The sequence below is a fragment of the Pagrus pagrus genome (assembly GCF_965226575.1).
Source record: "Pagrus pagrus genome assembly, chromosome: 19".
Taxonomy (NCBI): domain Eukaryota; kingdom Metazoa; phylum Chordata; class Actinopteri; order Spariformes; family Sparidae; genus Pagrus; species Pagrus pagrus.
In genome coordinates, this window is record NC_140203.1 from 16,337,800 (window position 1) to 16,346,426 (window position 8,627).

Sequence of the window (8,627 nt, forward strand, 5' to 3'; positions counted from 1 at the left end):
CAAACATTTAATAAATATTTAAAAACACTAGAATGTTGTAAGTGGAGGACATTTTAGTGCTTATTAATGTATAGTAATTGTCAACATGTGTAACTTCTTCTGTGAAGACATATTTTGTCATTACATTGGTTTACTATAATGTCATTCATTATCTTCAGTGCTCAACAACAGAGCCCCAGAGGGTTGTGAGCTCAGCCCCTCCTGTTCACTCTGTACACCCATGACTACAATCCCACACATCAAGAGAACTCTGTTGTGAAGTATGCAGACAAGGATGCCATATCTACTGCCCTTCGCTCAGTCTTAATGCACTTGCGGAAAACAGCTACATCAGAATGCTGTTTGTTGACTTCAGCTCAGCATTCAACACGATGTCACCGATGCTCATCATTAGAAAGCTTGGGCACTCTGGGCTTGGGTGCAACACTTTGCAACTGGATATTGAACTTCCTCACAATCAGTCCTCCGAGAGTGCTGATTGTCAGTCACACCTCCTTTATGTTAGTGCTCAACAACGGAGCCCCCCAGGGCTGTGAGCTCAACCCCCTCCTGTTCACATTGTACACCCATGATTGCACTCACAGACATCAAGAGAACTCTGCAGTGAAGTATGTGGACAACAACATCCTCATCAGCCACTGTACAAAAAACGTTAAGAGTTCAAATCTGGGTGAAAGTAACAATGTTGTATAGCGGTGCACAGAGAGCAGACTACTGCTCAACATCAGCGAAACCAAGGGGCAGATTGTCGATTTTAGAAAAAAGGAGAGTTCACAAGGACGGGAAAGTTATAAAAGTTGAATATTTCCACTTTAACTGAAATGCCTGATTCATTGTCAATTTAGAGCACTATTTATTATTTGCAGAATAACTTCTAGCAGTAGAATAGTATATTATGTTTGGAAAGAAGTGGAAAACGTAACATCCTTGCAGTGGCAGCAGCAGAGTAAATGTTTAATCACATCACCACACAATTTTAAGGAACACAGTCTTCTACGTCACACAGCAGCATTTAACTCTACATCACAAAGTGATATTTATGGAAAAAAAATCCTGTCACCTGAAGATTTGGCACGCAAACAGTGTCTGATGTCAACATTATAAACAAGATTAGCTGCTTATTTTGGGTTTTTTTATCCCACTCTGGGAACAACATACTGTAGTGTACAACAGGCTAACATAATATGCACGCTCCTTTTTCGATGCTGGAATCAATCCAGATGTAGATGTCTGCCAAGCTTGTAGATAATGCCTTTATGTGGCGCTGGTGCTTTGAAATAATGTTCAATCATAAACTCCCATCTGCCGGCTTTAGTCTTGACAAGGCCCTCAATGGTCTTCCACAGCCTCTTTGACTATGATCTACAGCTTAAATGTCTCATGGAGCATCCCAGCCATTAACAGCTTCAAAGTTCCATAGCTGGAATCAATAATGCATCATGTTTTGCTTTACCAACTCCTCCACAGCTCATTACAAAAAGACTTAAAGGGAAACAGGTCTGAGGGTAAACTGTAAGACAAGACAGATGGATGGACGAAAAGAAGCAGAACAAGGGTAGAGAATGACGGGAGTCTTGGCGAGCAGAACGACCAGCCCGAAGAGACTTGTAAAGTTAGAAATTACATGACATGCAGGTGCAGTCCTGATTTGTCTTGCTGCCAAGAGCTGCCTGTCAATAAAACCTGCAAAGTGGCTCCTTCCATTTCTTATGTGAGACGTATTTTCATTTAATGCCCAAGCAGAGTTGGTATTCTTTTTAAAGTATGACAAAAATGCTTTTGGCTAAAAGTTTTCATGCAGCAAAAATCACATGAAATCACAAACCTGCAAAAACTGGAGCTTTTAAATATTTCAAAAGCAAAGTTTTCATAGCATTTCTTCATATGTATTTCTTGAGAAAGTGCTACATCCATTAAAAAACAGTGATCACTGCACCACTGGACCTAGCTTGCCTTCACCTCAGGAAGACTTGGGTCCATCTCATTTTGCTTATTAGCCTGCTTCATCTTTTCATCCCTCCACTGAACAGCATTAGAACCTCCTTAACAATGGTGGATCTGATCAATTACTCAGACAAGCGAGGAAGGGAGAGAAATGAGATTTCCTGACAGACATTGCACTGTTGCCTGTGTAACCTTTTTCTCAGTCTTCTCGGGTTCGTTCTGATCAACTAGGTTCGGGTAAGGAGACTGGCAGTAGCACTGAAGCACGAGAGCAACTGATCTCCAGCCCACATAACACACAACACAGAATATGGTATAAATGTATATATTTAAATGTCAATTTCTCTCTCAACATAAAATAGTCAACCTTACACTCATTAAATGAAATGCAGTTCTTTCCACATAACTTAAATTCACAGAATGAAATAAAATTAGCTGACCCAGGTAAGTACCGGTATAGGAAAAAATAACAAAAATGTGTTCCTTTCCCCTCTAATGGGTTAAATTGTCTTTATTCTTCCCTGTTTCCGTTGTCTGTTTCAGTTTATTCATTGTCTTTCAGGGTCCTCCAAGGAGAAAAAAGTTCTTTAAGTTCCTTTGTCAGTTTGGTTTTTTTTGCAAAGGGGTGAAAAAAATAATTTAAAAAAATAAATAAAAAAATACTGAGATCTCAGAAAAAAAAGTGCAACTAAAATGTGTCACTCCTCCGGACTGAGCCTTGTCCTACCACACTGATGTCCACACTGTGGTCCGATGAACCAAGAGCCTCCAAGCAGCATGGCGGGTGATACAGGTTGCAGTTGAACCAAGGGCCTCCACGCGGAAATGGCGGGTGATGTGGATCACAGTTGGGCAGAAGAACTAGTCCCTCAAAAAAAACCAGCCTGCATAATATGCAGCGTAATTATTTATCAGCTTAAATGACTGTCTCTTTACTTCTTCCAGTGTACATTGAACAATACAGTTTCATCACTTAGAATACAAACAGCTCAAATACAGAAAATAAAAAACACATGAAATACTGCGTCATTGTGGTATCTGAGCTACAGCGACAGCTATGGCGCTACGCTCGGCCTCATTACCAGGCTGCAGCTGAGCTAACAGCTCGGAAAACTGCTAACCGTTCGTCACGGTAACACACAATAACAACATATCACCACAACATCACAAAAAACACGTCTCAATACCATTAAACATTTATTGACTATCCTGACTGGCTTTTTCTTTATGTACTGAACCAGAATGATACTGCTAATCAAGCTAACGGTGCAGCTAACTCACCAGAATAGTTCAGAAAAGTTCGAGGAAACACTGTCGGAGTTGCTCCCGGGATCGACTTCACTTCCCACCAGGTAAGTATCTCTTCACACTCACTTCCTAACGACAGTTTTATCACAATATTCGCAACTATGATCACGTTTGGTCGCCGAACGAGGACACTTTGCTCCACGGCTACATGAGGTTTCTCCTTTCTCTGTCGCTCACCTTCTCACACACCGAGAGCTGCGGGTGATGCATTCAGGTAAGCTCAGAAATGACACTACCGGACGAGAAACAACTATGATACATTCAAAGGGTTCTGTAAATTACACTACTATGAAACAAACCAGGGTTACACCTGCTTAGAAGACCTTCAGCTTTGGCTAAAATGAAACAGGAATGATGGCTGCATGTGCCTGTCTGACTATTTCAACAGTTTATTCATCACTTCAACCTCATTATTTATTATTTACTTTTAGTTAACTATTTAAAAAAATTCATTGTTAATAGCTAACTGTAACTGTGTATTCATTAGTCTGCTTTTAGCTAACTTTTTCTATCCATCTGTTACATTTAACTATTTCCTTTTCACGACCCGTAGCTATTTCAGTCACTTGTTTGCTAGGCCTATTTTGAGCTATTTCAATATTTGTTTATTCTTATTTTTCTTATTACTTTTACCTAATTATTTCAACTATTAATTCATTGCTTTTTCAGCTTAGTATTTCTGTTATTAAGTACAGTGTGTTATATTTAATTCACTCAAGAATTCCATTGAATGCATTGCGTTTTTCAAGGAGGGGTGGCCATGGATGGAGGCTTGAAGAGATTGCATGGTTTTATATATCTTCTTGTTGTTGTTGGATACTTCAAATAAAATTTCACCATAGGCTGGTTGCCCACTCCTCCTCCTCCTCAGGGACGGATTAAATGCAGAGAAAACGTTTTACTACATTGATAGTTGTATGATTCGATGTGATAAATAAAAAGTAAAACTCTGAGTGCACCACATTACCTTGCATGTTTTTGATGGACAGTTTAACTCTACTACTGACATCCAAAAGTCAGGCAACTGAGAACTCCACTGCAACAAATTATTGAGCATAGTTAAAGTCCAGCAGACAGGCTATCGCCTAATGTGGTGCATTGGTATTCATGCTAGCTCTTATTTATAATTGGTCCACAGCTTAATCTAGCAACTTAGATGCCAGAAGATGAATTGCCTTTGTAGACTGTAGATTAATTTATTTGAGGTTTGGGGAGAGATACAATAGAAACAGCTGTATGATGCATGAATCAGTGTTTAGCAGATGCATATTTGCAACACCTATCCTTATCAGTAAATATGTGTGAAAGCATCTCTGACTTAGTCAATGAGAAAAATATGACAAATCCAAACAAAACAGTTCAGCTAAGAACCCTTTCCCCTCTATTCTATTTCTAGACTGGCTTTCTAGTTTAATAAACTCTAGTTTGTTTGTGGACTCAATCCTGTGGGATCTGCTGTCTTCTAACAACCAAAGTTTTTCCCTTTCTTTTATTTTTCATACAGTGTTACTGTTTGTAGATCTACTTACAAGCCTCCAGATTCTCCTGAGAGTCCCATTTTTCAGTGCCCTCTTTCCCCCTGCTTTCCCAACTCCACATTTCAGCAACAAAATTACTCCAATAATTCACTACAATGAACGGAAAGAGTCTCGGAAATGAACAATTTCTACAAAACATTTCTGGGGGAAGATACTTTGGACTGTCCTGCCTATTCAGGCTGTGATGTTTGTCTGACAAGTACACTACACTCAACTATAATTATTCGTCATTGGCCATGAATATTGTCGTGCTTTTCCCTCTATATTTGTTTTAAAATTGTGAATTTGGCAGCTGAACTTTTGAACAAAGTTCCTGGGGGGGAGATAAGGAGTGATGATCATAAATGTTGCAGTGGGTAATGTCACAGACAGCCTACTCATAAAATACAACAGAAACTATTCCACTACCATTCAGTATTTCAACAGTTTATTCATCACTTTTAGTCGGGTATTCTTGTCTATTCATTATATTTAACTACTTCAACCATTCATCCTTTTGCTTTTAGCAATCTATTTCAATCATTGGTTGTTTACTATTTCAATTTCTTTGCCCATTTGCTATAGTTTTTACGCACAATTGCAACTGAATGAACTGAACGATTTTTTGTTAAAATAACTGCCTTCAGTTAAGTTAATTAATTGGTTTCCAAGTACCTCCTGGCAACTGTGGACGTGCCCAGCCTGGTCTCATCCCATATTGCATTTTTAAATTCCTGAAAACAATAAATTCAGTGAGTCTACAATTAAACATTCAATAAAAAACTGCAACCATGCACAGGACACAAACTCCAGTCATCAGTCTCAACGCATATAAGTCGAACCATTCGTCCAGTTACTTGTTGGGAAAACAGTCTCTGTCCATCTTTATACCATATCACCTGACTTCCTGAAGGCTTTCCAGCAGAAAACTCCTCATACTGTATATCTATCCGAACGGTCTTACAAGGAAGACTTTCACTTTTTATCGAATAGATTTGAGGTCAAATACACAAATTATTGAAAAACAACGTGCACTCAGACTCAGAGGTCACAGAGCTTGCAGAAGTGTGCGCTAACCCGATTTTTTTGTGAGGTTTAGTGCATGCTGGCCTACTGGCATGACCTGTTGTCATGCATAAATTGAAAATGAGCTGTCATTAAAGTCATTAGTTGCATCTGTGTCTTCTTGAATGACAAGTCACAATGCTGTGCTTAAGTCTACAGGGACACGCTTCCTTTAATTGCCATCATTACATTCACCTGCTGGGATTACCCCACCTGACCTTGTTAGGAATTTTATACGCTGATGAAGGTTGAATCAGAAATGCTTCTGCATTGCCTTTTGAGCTAATGAAGTCCAGTGTAAAGAGAGAACTGTTTTTCTTTCTTTTTTTTAAGGCGCCGTGCTGCCTTCCCCTTATAAGCTTGTTATTTTTGGTTGAGCCCTCATCAAAGACTTTTATTCAGTGGCGCACACTTCTATCTCTACCGAGAGAATGCAATATATTCATGCCTCATGTAAAATATTCAGAGTGCATCCGAAACCATATGGTATGCAACGAAGATCAATAGCTGTTTATCTATAGCATATAGAATGCTGATGGCAAATTACTTCTTCTTGGCGTCTTTTGTGCCACACACAGGTTTTTAAATGTGTAAGTCTGGGTCAAGGTCACATGACAAACCTGTAATGATGAAAGCGAAGTCCCTCGTCAAAATCCATTACCTTTTCATTTTTATTCTTGCCTAATAGGACATGAAATGGTTTTCCTCTCATGGCCTAACACAAATGACGCAGAGATAAAGAAACAATTCCATTTTGTTTCAAACTTCTGCATTTTATGAATTATTAAATGTGGAGCAGCAGTCACTGAGCAGTCAGGAATAAGAAATCAGTGCTCAGAGGAGAGCCACCTCAAAAAAAAAAAAGAAAAAAAAGAACTGGAGTTCTGCTCCTAATGAAATGCTTGCTCGGAGAGGGTATGAAGGATGGGAGGTGGAAGTGGTTGAACGAAATTGAGTGCGTGACTCAGTGTGAGGAGGTTGATGCATTGGATCCACTTTGTCATTGCCCTCCGCTCCGTTTTCTCTCCACGGGTGTAACATGCATGAAATTAACATACAGTAGTCTGCAGGGCAAAGGTCCAACACCAAATCCTCCGTGTGTGACAGATAAAGGACTGTTTGAGAATGAGTATGAGGGGGCATGAGAGGACACCATTCAAAGCTAACTCAAAAAGCTGCTTTAACTACACGCTGCACACAAGCTAAATCACAGACACATGAAACATCATTTTGTGTTTTTTTTATTGCTAGTCCATTATCCAAATTTAAACAAAATGGCAGCCCAGCCACCACATTTTAAAGTAAAGAAGAAACTCAAATTCAGTTAAAGGATATTATTGTGTACAGCTTTCAGATGCCAGTAAATACATCTTTGACTTATTTGGTAATTCATATTGACACAGGATTGTTCCTTAAGGTGCACAAACTAAACAAACAAACTTGCTTTGTTTTCATGACCGAATAAACTGAATAAACAACCTTGAAGAACAACACAGTTTCATACTGTTTTACTTTATTTATATTTGGCGGACCCTGCCACCTTTCTGGCCTCAAACAGTTCTGGGGACCCTATTTTCCTCTGAGAACAGCTTGTTTATTTAGTTATTCAGGAAAAAATAAATATTTCTGAGTTTGTATTATCAATATTATAAATATTAAAGTTCTGAGTTTGAATTTCTTCTGTAAAACTACATAGTGCCCCTTTAATTCAGAAGATTATCAAAACAACCAGTTCAAATGAATGTTATCATCAAATCCCTTTCTACTCTGAAGAAAAGCAATCGTTTTCATTATATAACAGAGATCTTCTGTGGCTAGAGTTTGCAGAGCATAAAAACAGCATGCCTTATCCCATTAAGTTCCCTGTAGTGGTGCGGCTGGGTCTGTTTGTACTTGTTTTTAGTCCTTTTTAAGTCTTTATCATGGATTGAAAAGTTGAATTTATAGGGCAGACCTGACCACGGCAGTGTGCTGTATATACATGTGGTCATAGACAGTAGAGGACACTGCAATGTACAGTATATAAAACTCAATATAAGTCAAATACGGTCAAGAATGTATCAATAACAATGAAATGAAAAAGGCTCTTTTACAATACAATCATACGTTTATATACTCATGAGCCATTTACACTGATAGATATTGTTTCCTTTATGTCGACATTCTTGGTGTGTTTTTGTTCAGCGACTTCAAATACAGTCTCTGAGAAAGGAACCGCTTCTTGATATGAATCTCAAAGTTATTGTAGAACTTCACTCATCAAAACTTTTTCTAAGGAGAAGTCAGAGAAAACAAAGCTGACTAGACACACCGAGTGGTTAATTTTCGGTGAAATAACAGAGGGCTACATTCAACAATGGAACTCATCCAATCAGAACTCAAACAAGTTGACAGATCAAATGTAATTTATGCAATGTATGCTCTGATGTCAAATACATTTTAAACGTGTCAGTTGTCATGTCTAAATGAGGAATTTCGTGCAATGTGTCAAAACTGGCAGTTGCGACAGAATAAAACAAGCTGCTTCACAAGCTGGACAGAAAAGAGTTTGCTCATTTCTCTTCTCTAACTCACAGTATGTATATTAGCTTGGCTTGGACAGCAATGTCTGTCCACAATGACAGTGAACATCTGGTTACATTTGTACTCAAGCTGTGAGTCGCATTCATACCAAACTGATGGTAGATGTTTCTGCCTGGAGCCCGAGAGTGTATTTGTCCTCATCTTTGCTCCGAGTTATGTCAGTCGTTTACAAAAACCTTGTACACTTGGCAAAGTTGAGCCTCGCAGACC

At 38.8% G+C, this 8,627-nt stretch overlaps 1 long non-coding RNA gene across 1 annotated transcript; it reads right to left on the reverse strand.

Moving 5' to 3' along the window:
- Nucleotides 1–2,253: 2,253 nt before the first annotated feature.
- LOC311275076 lies at nucleotides 2,254–3,418 on the reverse strand. The gene is made up of 2 exons (XR_014624815.1): nucleotides 3,226–3,418; nucleotides 2,254–2,828 (listed from the first exon to the last, which is right to left on the reverse strand). It is a non-coding gene; the product is annotated as an uncharacterized lncRNA (long non-coding RNA).
- Nucleotides 3,419–8,627: the final 5,209 nt, after the last annotated feature.